Source organism: Natator depressus, chromosome 3 (genome assembly GCF_965152275.1).
Source record: "Natator depressus isolate rNatDep1 chromosome 3, rNatDep2.hap1, whole genome shotgun sequence".
NCBI lineage: Eukaryota > Metazoa > Chordata > Testudines > Cheloniidae > Natator > Natator depressus.
This window is the reverse complement of record NC_134236.1, coordinates 148,611,377-148,624,062: the sequence shown is the minus strand read 5'-3', so window position 1 is coordinate 148,624,062 and position 12,686 is coordinate 148,611,377. Positions and strand designations below refer to the sequence as shown.

At 41.8% G+C, this 12,686-nt stretch overlaps 1 protein-coding gene across 1 annotated transcript in view; it reads right to left on the bottom strand.

Annotated features, from left to right (window-relative positions):
- RASGRP3 (RAS guanyl releasing protein 3) overlaps nt 1-9,524 on the bottom strand; it is an 88,331-nt gene extending 78,807 nt beyond the window's left edge. Inside the window, exon 1 of the mRNA XM_074947079.1 lies at nt 9,371-9,524. The gene's annotated coding sequence lies outside the window, so the exon portion shown is untranslated. The remainder of the gene's footprint in view (nt 1-9,370) is intronic.
- Between the last annotated feature and the right edge of the window lie 3,162 nt (nt 9,525-12,686).

The following is a 12,686-nucleotide window of genomic DNA, read 5'->3' as shown; positions in this document are numbered from 1 at the left end:
CCCATACTCCACCTGCTCTGGCTCAGGCCCCACCCCCACTCTGCCCAGGCCCAGCCCTCTCCCCACTGTCTCCCTCCTCTCTTCCCTCCCCCTCCCTGCTCACCCCCCTTCCAGCCAAATTCCTGAACCCAAATGAAGCAAATGACATTTGGAGGGAAAACAAACAAACAAACTAACAAAACCCAACCACACACACTTTTGCAATTTGTGTCTAAAGAAAATGAATCATGTTTTCCACTGCATGCCAGATGGTGAAGACTGGACATGCAGAAGGTACCTAATTAAAAGCACTAAATTTGGGAATAAAAAATGTCAGTCACAGGTTTTTTGATATGCCCTGAAGTTTGTCAGATGTTATTTGCAAAAACTTTGTAGTAAGGGTGAGTCAGCTGTCTTGCTGAATACAACATTAAATATTATGGAATACATGATGCAGCTCTTCTCTGTTTTACATTTTCTTAATCAGTATTTCTAAGCTGATTTTATATTTTAAATGTACTCTTAAGCCTTCATTAATCATTCCAGATTACTACATATTTAACTCACTGAAACAAAGACATTATTTTAAATTAATCAGTCACAGAGGTTTATTGTGTTCATAACAATGTTCATTGATTTTAGAAAAAGGGAACACTAATTTACTTTGTGTGATCTCCGTAACAATAGACATGTTTATGAAATTTCACCAACTTTAAAAAATATGTTTCCAAAGATTTTAGGCATAACAAAGGATTTTATATCTTACTAGGTACTGATTTTGCTGGAGAGTTCTCTTAAAACTAGTTCATCAGATAGTCCGAGGTAAAGAAAGGGAAACTCTTTGTCCAGCTATCTGGAAGGAAAGGGGTGTTGTCCCTTTAAAGGCTCTCTTCAACGTGGGAGGGGAAAGAGGTGTGTGGGAAGGGAGAAAGGGATGGGGAGAAAGGACAGGAAGACTTTGGAAGCAAGGTTTTTTTTACTATAGTAATTAAAATTAAAATGTATATTTTAGATAAGGGTGATCTTTTGAAGGATTTATTTAAAAAACTATACGTCTGAAGATCCAAGCATTTAAGGCTAAAGGTGATTGTGCATCTAAAAATCTATGCAAGGATTTCTTAAGAGATGTGATTTTATAATCTTCACCAACTCACTAATGAAATATTTTTAAAGCAAATTTTAAACTAAGGTCCTGTAGCCCAACATGTTCTGAATAAACATGACAGAAATGCACAACTGTTTTTGTCAGTAAATTCAGAAACTGACAGTATATACCTGTGGGTTGGCAAACACCTGTTAAAGGGCTTCATTACCACTTGAATGGCTCTTTAACAGTTTCAATGTTGTGCAAATAGGTCTGGAAGGCTTTTTCATTTTTAAGTTACTAGGGGCTTGTCTACACTTACATTTTATAGCGCTCTAACTTGCTGGCTCAGGGGTGTGAAAAATCACTCCTCCCCCCCCCCCCCCCCGAGCGCAGCAAGTCTGAGTGCTTTAAAGCGCTAGTGTAGACAGGCTCCAAGTGCTGGGAGCCGTGCTCCCAGCGCTCAGAGCTAATCCCCTTGTGGAGGTGGATTACCAGGAGTGCTCACGCGCGACCACACTCGCACTTCAAAGTGCTGCCATGGGAGCATTCCCGCGACAGCGCTTTGAAGTTTCCAGTGTAGCCATGCCCTAGGTCTCCTCCGGAGGAACTCACCAGGCTGCAGCAGCCTGCTGTGTGGGAGCCTGCAGGAAGGGTCAGAACAGGAATAGGAAGAGCCGGGAGGGGGTGGACACTAAAATCCAGGGTGCCCCAAATTTTCAGTTGCCCTACGCAGCCACATATGCTGCGTATGCCTAAGGATGGCCCTGTGTAGCCAGGATGGCACATGTGGGTGGGCCCCAACTTGGGGTGGGTGGGCAATGATGTGGGGTAGGAGCGATCGGGACCACGTCTCCCCTCCTCCAGCCAGCCTTGCAGGGGGGAATAGATGCTCTGGCCAGGGCCCCTGGAAAAATGGGAGGGCCCGGAAAAATATGCCACCACTCCCGCCTGGGGCTCGGGGCTTGCCCTGCTCTGCCTGATGCTCCAGCCCAGGAGCAGGGTTGGGGGCTTACCCCGTTCTACCCTCCCAGTGCTCCAGCAGGGAGCAGGATCGGGGCACGAGGGCTTGCCCTGCTATGCCCACCCAGCGCTCCCGCCGGGGAATGGGGTCGGGGGCTTGCCCAGCTTTGCCTGGTGCTCCAGCCAGGGAGCAAGGTCAGGGGCTTGCCCCGCTCCGCCCTGCCCACCTGGCACACCAGCAGGGGCACAGGGTCAGGGCACAGGGGTTTGCCCCTCTCTGGTACTCCAGTTGGGGAGCAGGGGTCGGGGGCTTGCAAGCCCCCACACCCTGACCCCTGCTCCCCGGCTGGAGCACCAGACAGGAGGAGTGGGGCAAATGCTGGGGTGGGAGCAGAGGTGGGGCTGAGGGTGTGTGCCTGGGTGCTAAGTGGGTGGGCCACAGCTCACCCAGTCCCACCAGTGGCTACGCTCCTGTTCCCACTTAAACTAAGAGCTTTTTATCACTCTAATTAATCCTCACTATTCTGATCCTTCAAGTTTATATAGAATATTATCATGTTCCCCCTTAAATCTTGAACTTGCAAACACTTATACACAAGCTTTACTTTAAACAGGGTATGGGGCTCAACAGGGTTCACTGGGTGAAACTTAGTGGCCTGGGATATGTAGGAGGTCAAACTAGGTGATCTAATGGTTTCCTCTGGCCTTAAACGCTATGAATCTGTTGAAGTTAATGTGACTACTCACCAACTTGAAGTTAAACACCCGCATAAACATTTGCAGCACACTGGGCTTTGGTCAGTTCTTAGCCAGCTTATGCTTATTTAACATTTTCAATATTTCATCTGATATAAGCTTTTAGCATTAGCCTTATTTGTTGTTCTTCTTTTAAGTGCATGTCATTTGGCAATATCTTTATAGTATTGACACACCCAGGACTGAAAGCTCTTTATCAAGTGGTTAATTCCCCACAATGTTTTGCTTGTCCCCCATGTGCTGTGCTAGGCTGTTGCATAGATCACCACATTCACATGTGTTCTAGGAAAGCTTCCTTTAACTGCCCCCTAATAAAAAACCTGCATTTCCAAGATTTTGCTGCTTTCTGATAATGTTATTGGATCATTTAGTGGGGTCAGCCACCTCCCATGCACCCCGCTAATAATTTCTCCCTCAAATGGCTTCTTAAACTCCACTCAGGAGTTACTTGCTCATTCACCATCCCATCTCAAGGGTCCAAGTTTAGTCACATAAATAAAGCTCCAAAATAAAACCCAAAGTCCCTAAACACAGTCCATCAGTTTTACTCTCTTACCAGGTCACTTCCAGACTTTTCTTGTCTGTTATCTCAGTAAGGAAACACTACACCTTACATCCCTCTGTGGGAGCCAACTCATTCCTAGCAGTCTCCAATTCACTCTACTCCCAAGCCTTCCAGCCTAGGTCCTTTCCTGCTTTGACAGGCCCTACCTGTTTGGAGCCTCAGGGCTTGGGCTCTAGCTCCCTGGGAGCAAGCTCTTCCCTTATGGGTTCCTGCACTTTCCCAACCCTCCCCCACCTCTACAACCACCTGCTGCCCTTATAGGGAATTACCTGATCGGATCCAGGTATGCCTCCTTAATAATCTGGGTTGGCTGGCCCCAGGCTCTCCAGCCCTTAAGGGGTAAGCCGCCCTGTTGCAGGCCAGAATGTGACAAGAGTACAAAGAGATGCAAGGGAGTAGCAATCTTTCCTACACTGTTAGGGGGGGCTAACCAGACATTGAGTCCAGAAATGTACGAATAAATGAGGTACATGCAGCATAGCTGGTGGGTTGGGAATGGATGGACCCTTGACTCCCCCTTTCTTACTCACTGGCCAGAGTATCTGAGCTATCTTATGTTGTGGAGGCAGTAATTTATTGATGGTACAGGTCAGTGGTAAATTACTATCTGCTCAGGAGCAAGGAGGGAGCAGGGAAGGAATTATGAGTCACAGGGATGTCTCTCAGTGAATTCCTGGCTTCGCTGAATCTCTTGACAAAACTTTGACCATTGACTTCAAGAGGTACAGGATTTTACTAAGTGTCTCCTGGAACTTCTCATAAGGGCATGCATCTTAAAGTATCACCTCTTGCTCAGGGCTGTACCCAAATTTACAATCTAAGCTAATATGTTCCCGAGTCATTAAACTCACAGAATAAAACACTTTTGGCCCTGTGCATTTAATGTAGGTATCTTAGAATAAATCTTGATATTTTTAATACTTCAGTTAATGAATACTGAAAAAAGCTTATTTTAGGCCTACAACACTTAAGCATAGACACATTAAGGGCAGGGTGGGTAGAAACCAACAGCAGTAGGCCTCACTTTAAAATAACAGACCAAAATCAATACAAACGTTTGCATTTCATTGTTTTGCATATGATTTATGACTGTATTTTTCACCTCTCTCTATTCAACAAAAAAGCAGAGAGGAAAATCATTAGATTAGAGAAACATAAAAAAGCATTCTTTACCATGTTGTTTTATTGTATTAGTTAACTCCTGACAAGCCTGGGGCTTATTCATAACCTAATGCATGGGGAATTTAATAACATAACTCCTGTTAACTCTAATGGAAGTTAAGCACATTAACTCCCTGTGGAATGAATGGAGAATGAAGTTAAAGTTCTAGCTTTCTTGGTTGTGGAGAAAAGCTTGACAACATTAACCCTAAAATGTCAAAGACCAAACGGCAAATAAAAAGCACCTGACACTTATTGTATTTAAAAGTCTCATGGTTTTTAAGACAATCTCATGATTATACGGAGCTTGACTCATAATTTTTGAACACTTGATTTTGGCAGTACTGCAGACACAATGACCCTGATTTTCAGTTGCTCTGTTCCCATGCTGAGTGCAGGTGTGAAAGAGTGTGGGAGTGGGTAAAGGTAGCTTTACATCAGCTTTGCATTCCCCATAGTGTGAGAAGCAGAGAAAAGTGGGTAGACAGTCTGCTATGCTGCGTGCACTTAACCCCGTGGGACAAACTCTGTCCTCAGTTACCCTAGAGTAACTGTATTGACTTCAGTGGATTTTCATCAGTGTATACGATCAGAATTTTGTCCCTAATTCTCCTTTCTAAGAGTATGAATTTATTAAACGTATGTGTGATGGGTTGGACCTCTTGGGAAGTCACTTGATGTGCTGAGATACCACTGAGTCTACCTGTTCTGCCAGCATGGGCCCCCTTTTACCTGTGTTGCTGAGCCAGATTCTTAAAACCTCCTCCAGCACACACACAGTTAGGGACACACCCGGCTGCAGATCAGCTCTGGGAAGACTCAGTTTAAGGGACTCGCTCCAGCACTCAGATGGCCACCTCACTTGGAGTACAGGCCCACAGATATATTATATTCGCCTCTTCTCTCAATGTCAAAGAAGGTATGCACATTTCTCAACCCCCCCCCAGTTAGAAATCACATAAACTGGGTTATATTATAAGCCAGAAATAAATTTATTAACTATAACAGGTGTATTTTAAGTAGTTAAGGAGGTAGCAGACAGAACAAGGCAGATTACTAAGAAAATAAAACAGAGCATGCAAACTAAGCTTAATACACTAACGAAACAGGTTACATGTGGGTTCTCACCCTAAATGTGGTTCTAATAATCTTCTTCACAGGCCAGATGCCCTTCCAGCCTTGGCCCAGTTCCTTCCCCATGTTCAGTCTTATTTGTTTCCAGCCTTCATCTTAGATGGGGTAGCAGGGGAGAATTGATGACCTGGATTACCTCACTCCCCACCCTTAAATAGGATTTGCATAAAGTGGGAGTCCTTTGTTTCCTAGTTTGACACCTCCCTCACTTACAGTGGAAAGTTACAAGAAGTCCCAGGTAATGTTTTAGCATCAGGTGACAAGACCACCTGACTCTATAGGGCCCTCGTAGCCATTCTTCACAGGCAGACTCACACGTTCACAGGAAGACTAAGCTCTTTTACAGTCCATTGTCCTTGTTGATGGGCCATCCGCCCTGTCTGGCTTTTCCATTGTTGTACAGTAACTCCCCACTTAACATCCTCTCGCTTAACGTTGTTTCGATCTTACTTCCCTGATCAATTACAGAACATGCTCCATTTAAAATTGTGCAATGCTTTTCTATAACATCGTTTGGCTGCCTGCTTTGTCCACAGCTGGCAGCCCCCCTATCAGCTCCCCTATGCCCCCACACAGCGCCTCCCGCCAGCCGGCATACCCCGCGGACCAGCGCCTTCCCCCTCCTCCCCCTGCCTCCCGAAGGCCGCAAACCAGCTGATTGCCACGGTCAGGAGGCAGGGGAGGGAGCGGGGAGGCTGCGTGCCAAGTCCTCGCTCCTCCCCCCACCCTCCTGCCCCCTGAACATCGCAAGCCAGCTGATTGCCGCGGGCAGGAGGGAGGGGGGAAGAGCAAGGACACGGCGTGCGGACTAAAGGGGGGGGGAAGAAGAGGTGGGTTAAGGGTGGGGGCTTGGGGGAAGGGGTGGAGTGAGCGGGCCGAGGGTTGAGCCCCCTGTCCCTGGTGCTTGCAGAGTAGGGGAAGCTGCCCATGCTGCTGCGCAATGTGCTTCTCCTAGCCTACAGCACCGTCAGCTTCCTTGCCTGCCTCAGTATCTCCAGTGCCAGTGGGCTGTGCCTGTGTGGGGTAAGGCGGGGGCACCTCCAAACTATAGTACTGTACTGTATGGCAAAAAAAATTTCCCTGAAACCTAATCCCCTCCCCCCATTTACATTCATTCTTATGGGGAAATTGGATTTGCATTTTTCAGGAACATAACTACAACATTAAGTGAGGAATTACTGTACCTAAAGTGTTGGCAGTGGGCATCACCCAAAGTAGCATAGTTGAAATACAGGTACATAGTCAATATTCCTAATTTCAGATACAGAAATGATACATGCATACAAATAGGAAAATCACATTCAGTAAATCATAACCTTTCCAATGATATCTCACATGAGCCATCTTGCATAAAGTATATCTTAGTTATGTCATATTTATATCATAAGCATATTTTCATAAAGAATATGGAATGACACATCACAGTATGAATTAAGTAATTTCTAAGTAACCTCTATAATATACTCTCTCTTTTTCATAGGCGCGCATGAAACTGCCTCAGTACACTATTCTGTCATTTTAAGCCATAGTAACTATTATAAACTAACAATATAAAATGGCTGGTTCCCAAAGAGTTTTCCTCTTCCTGGCTAAACAATAGTCTCAGGTTTTGTACACACGTACAAGCCAAATGTACTTTTAAAATAATATTGTAGTGAACACCTCAGACCTGAAAAATTCTGAATGTTTGATGACTTATGCAGAGAAAGTGATCAACTTATCCTATATTTTCTGGAATTAACATGCATTGTACAAAGAGAGAATAGTGTTGCTATTCAGTTGGGTCCCTGAAGCCTAGCTGTTAATATTAATTAAACCAATCGCATTCACTTAGGGATAGATTTTGCAACCCTTACGCAGTTTGATGAGCACTTACTCATCTGAGTAGCCTTACTGAAGTGAGCAAGAGGTAATCTGTGTTAATAAGGATTGCGGAATTTACCTTTTTTCGACTTAAAAACTATAGGCCAAATCCTCTCTCTGTTTTTACTCAGTCCTTATGCAGACAAGACTTTTACTGAAGTCAAGCATAAATAGCGTTGAGTAAGAACAAATTGACTATCAACCTTCTCCACAAAAATTAATTGTATCTACCAAGGCATCCATTGCAAATATTTTAATAGACCAAAATCCTGTGCTGTGCTTATTCTATCTGGTTTAAAGCGCTGCTTGTTTCCTTACAACAGTTGTCTTTTCTAAGAGATTGTGGTCCTCCTCCTGTGAAGTGTGGAGCATCTCTGGTGAGAATGAAGTCAATGGCAATATAGATGCTCCACACTTCACAGGAGGAGGACCACAATCTCTTAGAAAAGACAACTGTTGTAAGGAAACAAGCAGTGCTTTAAACCAGACAGAATAAGCAACCTGATGCCATGAAATCCTAGCTCAGCACTAAACAAGATCGGGCCGTTAGTAAACAGCACGGATTGACACTATTTACCATTGTCCTATCCCAGCTTTTTACCTCCATATGTATCAGCAGACATCCTGCCTTGCTATCTTCACAACAACAGACTCTAAACATAACACCATCCTACCAGGATAAAGTAGCGTAACAGCATACACATTTCCTTTTCTTTTCCTCACCAGTAACATTTTACAATAACACACTAATCCTTAATAACATGAGTAATTCATGAGTAATAGGGATTGTACCATGATAGACATAATACAGTACATTACTGAAACCAGTATAATGATCACTGTCATGATTAATTCAAGAATGGTGAAAAACCCATAGTACTGTCCACACCCTGTGGAGATCACTGAATATTTCAGAATTATACGATATATCCTGTATTTCTACTATTTTGACTTCAAGTCACACCACCACCTCCTATTTTGGCATGAGGCAAAGCAATTTTGAAATGAAGAAAACAAAAACCAACCTAATCTAGATCGCCATCAATGAGAGAAAATCTGTATTTTTAGGACTTTCCCCTAAGAGTCTTCTGTTCTTGTTAGTACCCATCCAGTAAGATGATATATTTTATACCCTGACATTTTACAATGTAGCTTTTATAGATAATTTCAGGTTACGTTTGTCATAAGATGATATAAAACGTGTAAATAATATACCAAAACAAAAGGCCTACATTTTCTAATCTATTTCAGTCTGCCATTGATTACATCGGACTTTGCAATGGCTGCTGCATCATTTTGAAATTAAATAAGCAAGCAAATAACCAAATGGATCCCAAATATCTAATTTGCCATCATGTTTTTAAGAACAATATAAACTTTCAGATGCCTCCATTTTAGGTTGATTCTTTTCTATGGACATGTCTGACAAGATTAAATCTTTTATTTTGTGACATTTTTAATAATGTACATTTTGGTGTTGACTTCATGTTTTTCTTTATAGGAAAAAAGCTTCCATCAAAATGGCTGTAGTAATTAATAACTGTAAGCTCAAACAGAAGACAAATGTATCAGAAATAGCAAAATTATCTAATAGTAGTTGTTTGGAAAAGATTTCTATTGTTTAGGAGGAACTCTTAAGGATCTATAACCAAACCACAATTATTTCTCAAGCAAGGTTTATCATTAAAAGCCAGTTAACCTAGTAATATGTTTGTGTGGCAAAATTCATTCTCTGAAGCTCATACTAAAATGTATGGAGAATGAATTTTGCCACACAAACATATTATTACTAGCTGCTAGACTGAAAAACCATGGACAACTGCATTAACAGTGTAGCAAGCAGAAATGCCAAAGGAGATACTGACCTTAATTTTACACAGTCCACCCCTTTTCAGTACTGTATAGTTCTTCTTTTTCCCCACAATAACTTCTCTTACATGTGTTGAGCTGCTGAGATTTTTCTTTCCCCCTCTTCAGTACTTACATTATTTTCATTATTCACCCCCACCCCCTTTTAACGATTCTAAAGAGAAAAACAGAATTGTGCTCTGTTTACTCTCAGCAGCTACAGTAAAGCTGGAGAGCTTTTAAGCCCAATTAGTTCTAGATTGTTTGGCTAAATGGCAGTCACACTTCCTGCTATTCTTTCCCAACTTAGTTTTTCTGCTTCCAGTGGAGGTTTTTCCTTTTCTTGGACTATAAATAGGTCTGCCACTACACAGTATATAACAATAAAGAAGGCAGGAAATATATTTAAACAAAGGAGAGATCTTGTATTTTTGCTATTGAATACTTAAATGTATATAAAACTTTTAGAAGAAGTTTCTTGTTTTTCAGATGCTGTTCTCATCTATATGAGCAGAACATTATTGGTAATAAAATGTTATTAGATTTCATCCAGATCTATTACACAGCACAGTGATGGGACATAACAACATCAGACTTCTTGACCTTACATAGTTTTCTTTAGTTACTAGTATTTCATTTTAATATTAATTTTGCTTACCCTCAAACTCCAGTAAGGGCTTTGTGGGATTAAACAAAGATTTCATGTGGGGATGTTTTAATAAAAGCAAACTAAAATGAACAAAACACTGTTTAGGGAATGCTCTAAATTAAGATTCCAAAATGTATATTATAATAGGTGTAGGAATCACACACCATATCTAATCTTGTGAATTTAGACCAATCCTCCAATTTGTCAAGGTCATTTTTGAATTCCAATGCTATCCTCCAAAGTGCTTGCAACTCCTCCCAGCTTGGGGTCATCTACAAATTTTATAAGCATACTCTCCACTACGTTATCCAAGCCATTAATGAAAATATTGGAGCCAGGACTGACCCCTGAGGAACCCCACTAGTTACGCCCTCTTAGTTTGACAGCGAACCACTGACAATACTCTTTGAGTAATCTTTCAACCATTTATGCACTCACCTTATAATAATTTCATTTAGAACACATTGCTCTAATATGCTTCTCAGAATGTCACATGGGACTGTATCAAAAGTCTTACTAAAATCAAGATATATCACATTTACTGCTTCCTCCCATCCACTAGGCCAGTAACCCTGTAAAAGGAAAGTAGGTTGATTTGGCATGATTTGTTCTTGACAAATCCATGCTGGCTCTTCCTTATAACCCTATTATTCTGTAAGTGCTTACAAATTGATTGTTTAATACTTTGTTCCAATATCTTTCCAGGTATCAAAGTTAGGCAGGTCTATAATTCTCCAGGTCCTCTTTGTTCTCCTTTTTAAAAATAGGGACTATGTTTGCCCTTCTCTAGTCCTCTGGGACCTCATCTGTCCCCCAGGAGTTCTCAAAAATAATTGCTAATGGTTTCAAGATTGCTTCAGCTACTTCCTTTAATATCCTAGAGTGAATTTCATCAAGCCCTGCTGACTTGAATACATCTCACTTATGCAAATATTCTTTAACCTGTTCTTTCACTATTTTGGCTTGTGTTCCTTTCCCCTTTTTGTTAATTGTATTGATATCTGTTCATCCTTATTATTTTTAGTGATGACTGAAGCAAAATAGGCATTAAACAACTCAGGCTCCTTGATGTCATCAGTTATTATCTCTCCTTTAATGCTAAGCATGGACCTACACTTTCCTTCATCTTTCTCTTGAGCCTAATGTATTTAAAGAACATCTCTGTATTGCCTTTTATGTCCCTTGCTAGGTGTAACTCATTTTGTGCCTTAGCCATTCTGATTTTGTCTACATGGTTGTGCTGTTCTTTTGTACTCCTTAGCATTCATCCATGTTTCCACCTTGTGTAGGATTCCTTTTTTGCTTCGCAGGTCATTAAAGAGCTCCTGATGCAGCCATATTGGTCCTTTGCAATTCTTCACATCTTTTTTTCGCATCAGGATAGTTTTGCAGTTGTCCCTTTAATATGGTCTCCTTGAAAAATTGCCACCTCTCCTGAACTCCTTTATCCCTTAGATTTTCTTCCCATGGGGCCTTACTTAGCAGTTCTCTGAGTTTTGAAGTCATTGTCCTTATTCTCCTGCTCTCATTCCTTTCTTTCCTTAGAATCATGAAACCTATGATTTGTCACCCATATTGCCTTTCACCTTCAGATTCGCTATCAATTCCTCTCTCTTGGTCAGAATCAAGTCTAAAATGGCTGTCCCCCAAGTTACTTTCTCCACTTTTGAAACAAAAAGTTGTCCCCAGTGCATTCCTAGAACTTACTGGAAATTTTGTGTTTTGCCATTTTTCTTGTCCAACAGATGTCTATGTAGTTAAAGTCCTCCATTACTACCAGGTCTTGTGTTTTTGGATATTTCTGTTAGTTGTTCTAAAATAGTCCCAATGTTGTGTTTTTACATGGTCACTTTTCAGAATACCACCGGACTTTAATGCACAGGGTGCTCAGTGGTGTTCCGCTTGTATAGTCCCTTATTCAAATCCATTTATGCCATGAATCAACTGAGTGAGTTGCCAATGTTTTTGGACATAAATTCACATAATCTGGCACCATTAGCACCTTGTGCAGTCTATGCCCAAGAGAGACATAGGGCTGAAGTGGCATGGATGTGTGTGTGTTAGGACTGTGGGAGAAATCTTGCATGATGTCTGCCAGTGCTGTTAGCCTCAATTTTCTTGAGCATCAAAAATCAACTATACCTTTCCTCAACATTAGTCAAAAATATTGCCAAAGGGTTAAGAATTGAATGGAAGGCTTTAAGAAGGATTTCTTGTTGGCACTCTGATGTCATCAGACACCAAGAGGAAATTCTCATCCATGGTGTAGTGCTTTTAAAAAAAATGTATTCCCAATTAAAAAAAAAAAACAGAAACAAAAAAACTCTCCCCAAGAAGCTACTTTTACTCCCTTCCCTCATGGAAGGCCTGGTGGAGACAGCTTACAACTCCCACTTTAAAGAGCCCTTTGGAAAACAAGTAGCTGATGGAGCTACAACAGCTAATATAAAGACAGTCACTAGGAGGAAAGAGTGTGTGACAGAGAGTTGCTGAGGAGGAATAATCAGAAGAATTGTGTGTCTCAGAGCAGAACAGAGATTTCTTTTTGTCTGACAGCACCATTCCTACTCTGTGGCTTTCCTAAATTGCAGAAAGCTCAATTATGCCTTTTTGCGAAATCCTGTGTTTGTGGCAGTGTAGAGCATTGGCTCTCAACCTTTCCAGACGACTGTACCCCTTTCAAG